The 12,363-nt window shown below is 43.4% G+C and overlaps 1 protein-coding gene across 1 annotated transcript in view; it reads right to left on the minus strand.

Moving 5' to 3' along the window:
- PAQR5 (progestin and adipoQ receptor family member 5) overlaps positions 1-12,363 on the minus strand; it is a 443,329-nt gene that overhangs the window by 211,723 nt on the left and 219,243 nt on the right. The gene's annotated exons all lie outside the window — the stretch shown is intronic.

Consider the following 12,363-nt stretch of genomic DNA (forward strand, 5'->3'; position numbering starts at 1 on the left):
CACTAGAAAAGCCTCTTGATTCTCTCTCAGCCAGCCTTTAACAAGCGCCCTGTGAGCTGAACAAACACCCTGCTAGATGCTCTGGGAATATAAGAAGGCAGTATAATAAATGGTCTATGCCCTTAAGGCATTTTTAGTTTAATTGGAAAGAGCAGTGATATGTAGATATAGATACAAAAATCAACGATTCTAGGACATGAGTAATGTAATGGTCAGGAGCACGGGCTTGGAGCCAGCTTGCTTTTGTTCGAATCCCCAGCTCTATCTCTCAAGGCCTGGATTAGAGTGTGACACTCACCCCTCAGCACAAAATTTAAGAGGGTGCCGAAAACAACCCTGTAACCAAGATAAATAATATTTTAATAAATCAAGTTAATGCGCCTGACCTGTGGTGGCTCAGTGGATAAAGCGTCAACCTGGAAATGCTGAGGTCGCCGGTTCGAAACCCTGGGCTTGCCTGGTCAAGGCACATATGGGAGTTGATGCTTCCAGCTCCTCCCCCCTTCTCTCTCTCTGTCTCTCTCTCCTCTGTCTCTCTCTCTCTCCTCTCTAAAAATGAATAAATAAAAATTAAAATAAAAATCAAGTTAATGCAAAAACTCTAAATGGCAAAAGTTTAAATAAAGACGGGTTCCAATAATGTGGCACCAAATCATGTTGGCACCCAATGCCAAAGGGAGAATGTGCATCCCAAATACACGTTCAGTGTACGTTTTATTACTTTTTTTCCAGGATATTAATATGTTTGATAAAATATTGAAAACTAAAAAGTAGGTGTTTAAAACATTAAGTTTAAATAAATTATTTTTTATCCAAAACAGCATTTGGTATAATTTTATCTTCAGGGCTTTCATGAAAGCAAACTCATCACTTGCTAGCTTTGTAATCCTACGTGAGTTTCTTAACCTCTCTTTGTTTCCTGTCTATGAGAGACAGTGCTATCTCACAAGGTTGTTGTGAAGATTAAAGGAGTTATTGTGTGTTAAGCATTTAAAATCGTGCCCAGCCTATAGCAAATTCTCTTCAAAGCAAGAGGTTGTTATTTATTCTATAGACAAAATTTTGGAAGAACAGAAATAAGAAGTCAGTTTTAGCTGTGATGATTGGTCACTCATTATCTGATACGTTATTACCTAGCTGAGCAGGAGCTGATACCCAGCTGCCTGCTCACCGCAGCTTCCTGCTCACCACTCTATACTCTGGCCTATAACAGGTCAAGTCCCACAGGGAAGGTGGGACTTGAATTGATTGGATGTGAATAAATAAATATTAGGAATAGAATTGGAGATGTTGAAGGAAGGTATGATGACTCTAAGTGTACTGAGTTTGAATTTCTAGCAAATACCCAATTGGAAATCCCCGTCACTCATATGGAAAGGTGACTTAGCACTGGGAAGAGAGCAGAACGAAGTTGGGCGTGGTTCATGAGGTAATGATAGGAGCATCCATAAGCAAATGCCCTCTCCTGGGTAGAGGGTGTGCCTGGAGAATAGCAAAGAGCAAAGGACCAAGATGTGGACACAGTGACTGGATAAGTGTGAAGAGAAGCTAGGAAGGCCATTTGGAAATTCAGGATGATTCTCAAAAAGTAGGAGCCACCAAACTGTGTACCATCTCTCCCTGACCCCTACGACAACTCTCTGAGATTAGTGAAAATGCTCTTGAGTAAGAGAGACCCAGATCATTAAGGAGCTCATTCTAAAATATTTTGTTTCTTCTCAAACTTGCTGAAAATTCGCAAGAAACATTCAACAGTTAGAATATATTTTAACATCATAGATTTACTTCTAGTTAAAATATAGGGGGAAAAAAGATGTTTCTAATAAGATTAGTAAAGGACAAAGTCACAAACTGGAGATTCTAACCCAGGGGTCCCCAAACTATGCCCCACAGGCTGCATGCGGCCCCCTGTGGCCATTTATCCGGCCCCCACCGCACTTCCTCTTTCATTGGTGGTCAGTGAGAGGAGCACAGGATGCAAAGCGCGGCGTTGCTATCGTACAGTACTACTTCTAGTGATGCGGGACGCATGCATCACGGCTCCGGAAGCGCATCATATCACTTGTTACGGCTAGCAGTGACAAATATGGAACCCGACATTGACCATCTCATTAGCCAAAAGCAGGCCCATAGTTCCCATTGAAATACTGGTCAGTTTGTTGATTTAAATTTACTTGTTCTTTATTTTAAATATTGTGTTTGTTTCCCTTTTGTTTTTTTACTTTAAAATAAGATATGTGCAGTGTGCATAGGGATTTGTTCATAGTTTTTTCTATAGTCCAGCCCTCCAACGGTCTGAGGGACAGTGAACTGGCCCCCTGTGTAAAAAGTTTGGGGACCCATGTTCTAACCCCTTCCCCTCATGCTTTCCTCTTCACATGGCACACTGTGTATGGCCCCTAGTTTATAAATGGATAACTCTTCAACATTTTATTTTTTTAAGCCAGTAATTTGGAAGCATCAGCAATGTGGCTTGGTTCCCAGTCTACCATGGAAATACTTATTTTTCCCACAGTGTCCCTGAACCACATTATTAATTGCTCTCTAACCCCTTACTTATCCTGTGCTCTCTATAACAACCATCATACTAGATGGTTTGCCTACTTACTTATTTCCACTACAAGTTCCTTGAGGGCAGAAGCTGTGCTTTAATTACTTTTGTATCCTCAGCACCTAGCACCCTACAAGGCTGACATATGTACACACTTAATAAATATATATTAAGTGAATAAATGGGAGAACAGAATTCTGAGCTCTCTTTTAGTTTTGTTAGTGGAAAAAGAAATTCTCTCCACATCTATTTATTTATTGATTGATTGAGAAACATTGGTTGCTTGTTCTACTTATTTATGCATTCATTGGTTGATTCTTGTATGTGCTCCGACTAGGGATAAAATCTGCGACGTTGGCATATCAGACAACACTCTAACCAACTGAGCTATCTGGTTAGATCTCTCCACTTTTTCTTTTTTTAACTCCCCCCCCCCAAGTGAGAAGGTGTGTGTGTGTGTGTGTGTGTGTGTGTGTGAAAGAGAGAGAGAGAGAGAGAGAGAGAGACTCCCGCATGCGCCCGACCAGGGATCCACCCGGCATGCCCACCAGGAGGCAATGCTCTGCCCATCTGGGGCGTTGCTCGGCTGCAATCAGAGCCATTCTAGCGCCTGAGGCAGAGGCCATGGAGCCATCCTTAGTGCCCTGGCCAACTTTGCTCCAATGGAGCCGTGGCTGCAGGAGGGGAAGAGAGAGACAGAGAGGAAGGAGAGGGGGAGGGGTGTAGAAGCAGATGGGTGCTTCTCCTGTGTGCCCTGGCTGGGAATTCAACCCCAGACTTCCACATGCCAGGCTGACGCTCTACCACTGAGCCAACCGGCCAAAGCTCCACTTTTTTTTTTTTCTTGGTGGCAGAGACAGAGTCAGAGAGAGGGACAGATAGGGACAGACAGACTGGAACGGAGAGAGATGAGAAACATCAGTTTTTCCTTGCGGCTCCTTAGCTGTTCATTGATTGATTTCTCATATGTGCCTTGACCGTGGGCCTTCAGCAGACTGATTAACCCCTTGCTTGAGCCAGTGACCTTGGGTCCAAGCTGGTGAGCCTTGCTCAAATCAGATGAGCCCGCGCTCAAGCTGGCGACCTCGGGGTCTTGAACCTGGGTCTTCCGCATCCCAGTCCGACGCTCTATCCACTGCGCCACCGCCTGGTCAGGGGGGCTCCACTTTCTTAAATAAGGAATTGGAAGTCCGCTGGGGACATGTAGTAGAAGTATGTGATGTGGTATGGGTTAGAGAGAGAAGACATTTGAGGTTGTTAGGGAAGGGATGGTGACAGTTGGGGTAATCCCAAACACAAGGGAGGTGGAGAAGGACTCAAAACACAGGAGCAGAATCTATAAAAGCCATTTATAAGCTCGCGGGATATAAGTTGGCATGGTATACACTGCTGGTTGCCTGTTTCAATCTATCCCTTCTTTCCTTGGGAAAACAGAGATTTGGTCCCTATGGCCATGTGCTGTGAAAAGGGCACCCTGGGTCAAGCCCCAAGGAAGTGGTCTTGATTCAGTTCTAAGCAATGCAACAAGAAGTCGGCTGGGGTAGGAGCATGGTTCTGGGAGAAATTCTCTTGCTAGTAAAAAGAGACAAGCAAGAAGAAACCTTTCATTTCTTCTGACTCTGAAAATTTTGAATCTTAGAAGTGCTTCTGCTGTCTTGGGACCATAGGGGAAGAGCCAACACATAGAGAGTGGCAGAAGGGAATGAAGGACGGAAACTAGGTCTTCTGCGGTGTCATTGAGCCCTTGGATTGACCAATCCTAGATTTAACCTACCTCTGGCATTGTTTAATGCAACATAAACCCCGCTATGGTTTCAGTCCATTTGAATCAGTTTCTGTAACTTGAAGTCAGTAGTGGTTATGGTTTTATGAAGATCTCACCTCCTTTCTTTTAGTGATTCATTAGTTTTACAAAGATCCAGGCTTCATATGTGTGGAATGAACTAAACCTATAAATTCCCAACATATGAATTTTTTGCTTCTTGGAATCAGCGTCTATAATGAATAATAATAAAACAATGTTAGCAAATGCTTACTTTAAATGTATCAGTGAATTATTAGGCTCAGTATTGGCAGAGATATATCACCTAAGCCACATTGCTGCTCAAGATTGGAAAATCTATAGAAAGTGGATTCTATTCAAAGAAGCAGCTGGAACATGGGACTTAGTAAGAAGTTTGATTGTGGGTTATATGCTATCTCATTTGTAACACATATATTTGTTTCTAGCTGGAGTAGAAGTCCCATATTAATTAAAGATAGAAATGCTGACATGGTTTACAGAATGTAGACAAGAAACACTCCTCATTCCTGACTCTAAAAAGTTAGGGTGTGAAAGGAGGGAGTATCAGTGACCTTATTCAAACCCAAAGTGACGGCACCTCTTATGAAGCTCTGAGGAATCACAGAAGATAGTGACACCAAATACAATTAACCCTTCTATTTGGCAGCCCATAACCTTTCAGCACTTCTCTTTTATTGTTTTCCTTATTAATTTAAAATTTTATTGACAAAACTTTAAATCTATTTATTTGTTTATATTCCCCTCCTACCCCATGTCGTGACCTCTCTCCCTTCTCCCATTTGAGCAGGAAATAGATCCTGTGCTTCCTTGTCTCAAAGGAGGTTTGTGGAAGAGCAGAAAGCACAATTTGCCTGCAAGATATTTTCTTTCTTAACTTTTGTGTTCAGAAGCTGAGACCACTGTAAAGCCAGCAGCCAAGGCTACTATCACAGCCGCCTCCTGGCCCATACAGGTTTGCATTGGATTCGGACAGTTGGTAAAGAAACAACGGAGCCACAAACTGGTGGGCCATCGTCTTTAATCCTAGCTTGCACCCGGCGGGCAAGTAAAAAACATACTGGGCTCCAAAACCCACTCACATTCAGTGCTCACAAAGCCACTGACTTATCCGAGTTTCCTAGAATCAAAGGTTTCTAGCTCACCAGCCTTATTCTCCTCAGTTCCCCATCTCCTTCCTTATCCCAGATACAAACTCTGTACAAACTGGAATGTTCAGCAGCTAAAAGATTCCTGGAGATAGCAGAGAGAGAGAGTTCTGTGGGTACCTCAAGCTTTAGGGACAAGAGCTGTTGGTCAAATAAGTTTGTAAATATGATATATATATGTTTGCTTGCTTGTGACTTATATTGGGTGTGGGGGACAGGCTATAAGCAGGCCAGGTCTTTGTAGCCTGGGGTTTGGTTTTGGGACTAAGCTTTTCCCCACACCCTTGACTGATTGTATGATCTGGGTGGTGCACTCTCATGAGGAATCCAATTATGCCTTGGATAAGTGACTTTGTATCAGAGACTTCCTTGTTTGTATATTGGATTAGGGGTTTTTGGTTTTCTCCACTATAAAGTGGGACAGACCAGGAGCTGGCTCACACAGTTCCTGCTATCACAATTGCAGGGGCTTCCCTGATCCCTTGCCTTTCATGGGAAAAGCTGGTTTTCTGCTTTTCCCTTGTCTTCTTTTGTGGTTTGCCTGTCTTGGTGAGACACCAATAAATAGGATGGCCCCCCGTCCTCTGACTCCGCCATTTCTTTATCGTCTGCCCGAATCCAATGGGAACCTGCATGTGAATGGCCACGATGGCGGCTCCTGGCCTTACAAGAGCCATCTTCCTAATTGTGCCCTAAGAAGCGACCAAATCTTCAAAGATTTATTTTTGTAGTATACTCAGGGAGATAAGACTCTTCTAGGCCGTAGCCTTGCCAAAGATTTCCATGCTTGAAGTGCCACAGGTGAACAAACAGAGTCAACAGGTTGAATGGACTGTACTGTCCAGGACAATGGGCATCTCAGCAGTTACCAATACAATTCAATGACTGGTGACCAGAGGGCCTGCCCCATATCTTGGCACTGTGAGCTGCCAGATGACCCTTGGGGTGTGAGGGCTTTAGGACCAGTCCAATATGCGTGGGAATGTATTTCCTTCTTGCTATGTAGGAAAAGATGAAGCTGAAATTAGGTTGATTTAAGTACATGGAAAAACTCAGTATCTATCTCTTGCCACCTAGTTCTGGGGCCTGGGAGTCACACCTGCAAATATTGACTATTTTAAGAGCCCATACTCAATGAAATTTCTCTCTACATTGTTGGTTGTGTCTATTTTGGGAACATGCCAGAAACCCTTGCCTCTAGATTTCTCTTAAAATCTCTAACTAGAGCTACTCTCATGCTTGCTTCCAGACCATTCTAAATAGAGACCAACCAGCAGCACTGGAAACACCTCTTTAGATTTGAGAACTGGAACATTAGGTGGCCCAATTTAATTTTTGGTCACACACAACAGAACCCAGCCCTGGCTAATTTCATTTAAACTGGAATGTATTGGAAAGATGGAATAGTTCACAGGATGGCTGGGAGGGCTGGAGAACAAAGTTCTCAGTTTCTCAGCCTGGAAACCAAGAGAGAGTGGGCAGTAAGGATCACAGTCAAGGTCATGCCATAGGACAAACTGCCTCTGCTAGTACCCCACTGCTGCCCACAGGATGACACCATCAACACAAGTGACTTCTGAATTACTCTTTGTAAAGCCAGTAGCCAGGGCCACTATCACAGCTGCCTGGCCCATGCAGGTTTGCATTGGATTCGGACAGTCGGTAAAGAAACAACGAAGCCAAAAACTGATGGGCCATCATCTTTATTCCTAGCTTGCACCCGGCGGGCAAGTAAAAACACACACTGGGCTCCAAAACCCACTCACATTCAGTGCTCACAAAGCTACTGACTTATCCGAGTTTCCTAGAATCAAAGGTTTCTAGCTCACCAGACTTTATTCACCTCTGTTCCCCATCTCCTTCCTTCTCCCTGCACAAACTCTGCACAAACTGGCCTCTCACTCAACACTCTGCCATCTTGGCTGCTTCTCCTGGCCTACTCCACGTGGCCTCTCTCTGCTGTCCTCTGCTCTCTCCTCTCTAATGCTAATCTCAGGAACTAAGAGAGCAAGCTCCCATTCTGCCCCCATTTTATAGTGTAGAAATCAAAACCTTTAATCCAGTATACAAAATAGGGAAGTCTCTAATACAAAGTCACTTATCAGAGACATGATGGGATTGTACTACCCCACATCAAAAAGGGTGAGAAAGACTTAGTCCTAAAACCAAGCCTCAGGCTACAAGGATCCTGCCTGCCCACAGCCCGCCCCTAACACACATTAACATCACCTGGGCAGCGGCTCCCACGTGGGCAGCACCATCTTTAACAAAGTGAGCATAATATATTTTATCTGCCCAACACTCTTAAATCTTTGTTTCACGGCCTTCACATAGAAAGGCCGGGAGAGGAGGGACTGAGCTTGGGTCCTGCACCATACCCGGGGTGTCTGGGGAAGGCAGGGGACCCCCCTTGATCCAGTGTAGAGCACTGCACCTCCCAACACTACATGCAGTGGGGAATTCCCTCCAGATGAAAGGGATGCTGAAGAAAACACAAACTAGACAGATGTCCGCTGTGTTTCTAACCTCTTAGGGAAAACAAGAAGGTGTTAAAGTTCTGAAAGCTCCCACTTTAAATTAACTACCTTGGAAATATATTCACCTTATTTCTGGAATCAAGCCCTGTAAAAGCTTTATACACACTCATAATTTTACTCCCAGATCAGTTTGTAAGCCCTGACCCTGACTCCGGCTGTGTACTTTGCCCTGCTCATTGGCCCTGGATTGCTGCTTCTGTTGATTTTAGATTACTGCAGCAATTCCCCCTCCGTGGGGACTGGAACCCCGGCCAGGCCCTAAGTTCAAAACAACCTCTTCATTTCTCACCTCTCACCTCTGCCCTGAATGCACTTGGGTCCTGTTGACTTCCTGGTAAAGTTAAAAGGAAAGGTAAACTTACGAACCATAGATTTAGAAGGCTATTTTTGTCTCCTTACTTATAGGCAGAACTAAATTCTCAGAAAAAAAGAAATATGAACTGTTTTTTAAGCTCTTCAGAAGCAGGAAACACTATTCTTAATATATCCAGCAGTAAATAAGACACAAGATTTTGTGTGTGTGTGTGTGTGTGTGTGTGTGTGTGTGTGTGTGTGTGTGTGTTTGGAGATTCAATAGAAAACAAAGAACACTGGTTAACAACAGGAAAAAAGGCCCTGGCCGTGTAGTTCAGTTGGTTAGAGCATCATCACCATATCCCAAGGTTGCAGGTTTGATCCCCAGTCAGGTCACATATGAAAATCAAACAATGAATGCATAAACGGGTGGAACAATAAATCAATGTGTTCTTTTTCTCCCCGTCTCTCTCTCTCTCTCTCTCTCTCTCTAAATTCAATAATTTAAAAATAAAGGTTTTTTAAAAAGGAAAAAAGATACTTATAGACTGTCTTCAAATCCATTCATGTGCCCAGGAGGAATATGCCCAAGGGGTCGTGACAATGGCAGGGGGCATATCTTTCCCACAATGAGATTGCTCCTTGCTGCTTCTCTCGCTCTGAGCAAGGGACATAGGAAGCAGACAGAGCCTGCATTCCTTCTGAGTCAGGAAAGGAGTCCTCCCTGACAGCTGGCAGCGCTGACCGGAAAAAGCCCCCAGATTTGTGTCTGACAAAGCAATCTTCTTTTTTCTAGAGGTTCCTCAGGAACCGGGAACTGATAGCACATACACATGCTCTGGGGAAGGAAAAACTAGACGGACGAGGTGTAAGGGCTCATTCAAACCTGCGCTGTGCCACAGCGAGTGCTACCAAACCTTAGAAAGTTTTAGAAGCCAGAAATGACCAATGCTTAATAGATGTTTATTAGCTCATTTTCTTTGAAAACTTAAAGGTTGGGAAATTTTACATAAAGGCAAAATCTTTTCAATGTATCTGGTTCTAATTTTCCTTAAGTTTTTCATTTAGTTCCATATTTAAGGGTCTTGTGTTGTTAGTTTGGCCAAAGGAAGGACAAAGTCTTCCCAGGCTGTCTACCGTCCCCAACTTTGTATGTAGTATGTAACTAAATGTGCCAGTTAGCAAGACTTTGAGAGCCACAGCACCCGTGGCCTCAGTGTTGGCCACTGGCCAAGAATAAACGGGTTCTGGCTGGCCATACCTGAGATTTTGAAAAAGCTACTTTGTACCAAACCCTGAGGTGCATGCAGTGTGAAGCCTGAACAAGAACAGGCAAGCTTCTGCAGAGCTCTGTGGATGCGTGCGGTAAGCCTGCTCTGGGCTCATTCCAGACTAGGCTCTGCCTGGGAAACCCGGGGCAAAGGTAAGATGTCCCAGAAGAACACAGTGTCCATTTTAACATTCTAAGGGCTCCACTGACATGCGGAAGCCTTTATCTCCTCCCCTTGTTCCTTCCTTCATGGCTGATTACTCTGCTCAAGAAGGAGTGTCTGCTTCTTGTAGCAGGAAAAGCATTAAAACAAAGGAAGAAAGGGAAACTTCGTGTATATATGAAGCAAAGCTAAAGTTACAGTATCTTTAAGTATTATATAAAAATATAAACTATATGATATTGAATTCCTCACGTTTTCCTAAATATGATTGACAATGACTGAAGGTCATGGAGTGAGGACTCTGTATGACTCAGCTTTATTTCTTTCCATATCTTAGCTGTTATACTCACCACATAATACCAAGCGTTCTAGTCTATTATTACCATAGGAACACTAACAGTTCTCAGGGCGCCTCCCTACCCCCAAGGAGTTTTTATTCTATCTCTAAAGAACGTATAACATTCTCCAAGACTGAGTCAACTTACCAGGTTACTTTGGGCATAAATTACTCAGCCATCAATCTTTATGTCTATCAGAGCTGCATAGATTTGCTATATTAGATCAAGTTACACAGTTGAAGACAAGCCTTCAGCTGGTCGGAAATTCCCAGTGTGAGTCTTACAAGCAGTGGCGGAGACCCTCATACTTCCATTGCTTTTGGTGTAAGTTGTTGGCTGTGGGTCATGATGTTTTAGAGTTCAGAAGGAAGTTCAAAGTGACTTATATCCCAAAATGGAAATGGAGTCGATGAGTTCCACAAAATCAAGGTGCATGATATAGTTTAACGTATAAAGTCCTCCAAACTCCACCAGCACTCCTTTCCTGCTCGGCCTCCTGCGTCACCGAGAAGGAGAAGGACGTCAGGACTGACCAGGCCCACAGTTTCTCTCCTTTCTACTTCCTAACATATTTTCAGTCACCTCCTTCCTTCCTGCAGAGGAATGTGTACCCCCTTCAAGATTCACCAGGGAGCTCCTGAGACTATCCTTACCACCCTGAAACCTCAAGCCATCAACAGGCCCCATTCTCTTTTTCTTTCATTTCTCCCGGGCCGTGAATTGCCTGCCCCTTTGCCTCTTCTCCCTGAGAAACACGGTCACCACTCTTCATCCTGAAACACCCCTCAGCTCTACTGCTCACCCTCAATCCTGCCAGTCACCTTGAATGCACATACGTCCTCCTTTCACCAGTCATCCAGACCTCACCCGACTGCCCTGAACACTAGCCTTTTCTCAGCATACGCTTTCTCCCTTGGATATTTACATCTATTCTCATGGTTTCACATATTAATTACAAACTGATCATTCCAAAAATCTGACTTTAGCCCTGAATTCTCTTCTCAGTTTCAAACCATTTCTGAGTGCGTGCTGACCCTGTCCACCCAGGTAGACTAGAGGCACCTAATTTAACACATCTAAATCCAAACTTACCCACTCATTTTCATCGTTTCTCAAACCTGTACCTCCAGAAAATGCCTGCATTTTATCAACCTAAGATGTATTTTCAAATATCAGAAACTATAGTCAAGAAAAGGCTACCTTTACATTAAATAATCCCAAAGGTACAGAAGAATATGGGGGGGAAAATCTGTGAAACCCATAAAAACAAACAAGTAAAAACACCAAAGAGTGACCTAAAAGATTATTGCATAAAGAAACCCCCAAGAGGTATAGAAAAATATACTAAAATAGCAAATTAAAGCGGTGTCTTAGAGACAACTGGTGAAGATCAGACATGTCTAACAATTAAGAAGTCATTAACTGATGGTACTTGCTTGGATTTAATTTGTTTAGGCCTACCGTTTCCAATGGAAAAGATCAAAGGACATCATTACCTGGAATATGATATTACTGTTGGCAAAGTGGACTTGCCTGTGGGAAATGCTCAGCACAGCAGGAAAGTTTGCTTCTAGAAGAGCAAATGTTTTCCATGCTCACTTACAGTAAGAGCAGGCACCACAGTAAGTGAGCCCTACCAGCACCGAAGGAAAAACGCCAGAAGGGGGATGTCAAAAATCCTCACTTATTTCATGTGCTAAACAGGATTACACACATCATAAATTAAAGCCATTTATTACAAGTAACTCCAAGATAAAAGAGAACTGGATTTAAACAATGTTCATCAGTTCCCAGCTCTAATGTGTGACCTTTGGCAAATGACTTAAATTTTCTGCATTGATTTCCAGATCTAAAAAAAAGATAGTCTCACATTTAAAAAAAAATCCGTTGAAAAAATCAAGCTCAGGCTCAAGAGAAATAGTTAAGTGTTCAAAATTCCCAGTCCTGCCAAGTGACTTGTAGAATGCTCGAATATAACTTTCCAGTTGCCAACAAATGGAATAATGTTAGCTTACATTTCTAGGAAATGTCAGATGAGGCAATTTGGAAAATCCACCTGCTGTGCTGAAGCCTGACTATAAAACAGTCAATGGTCCATTTTTCCCCCGAAAGTTGAGTTCTACTGAATTAATCTTGTTACAAGACGAAAGCCTGAAAGTAAATATGATGAATCACTCCTCCCACCCGGCCTGCTGGTCGTGGCGCTCCCAGCAGCTCCCTGCTTCCTTTCCAACGCAGCGCTAGTAAGGCGCCAAGCATCT

This window comes from Saccopteryx leptura, chromosome 6 (genome assembly GCF_036850995.1).
Source record: "Saccopteryx leptura isolate mSacLep1 chromosome 6, mSacLep1_pri_phased_curated, whole genome shotgun sequence".
NCBI classification, from domain to species: domain Eukaryota; kingdom Metazoa; phylum Chordata; class Mammalia; order Chiroptera; family Emballonuridae; genus Saccopteryx; species Saccopteryx leptura.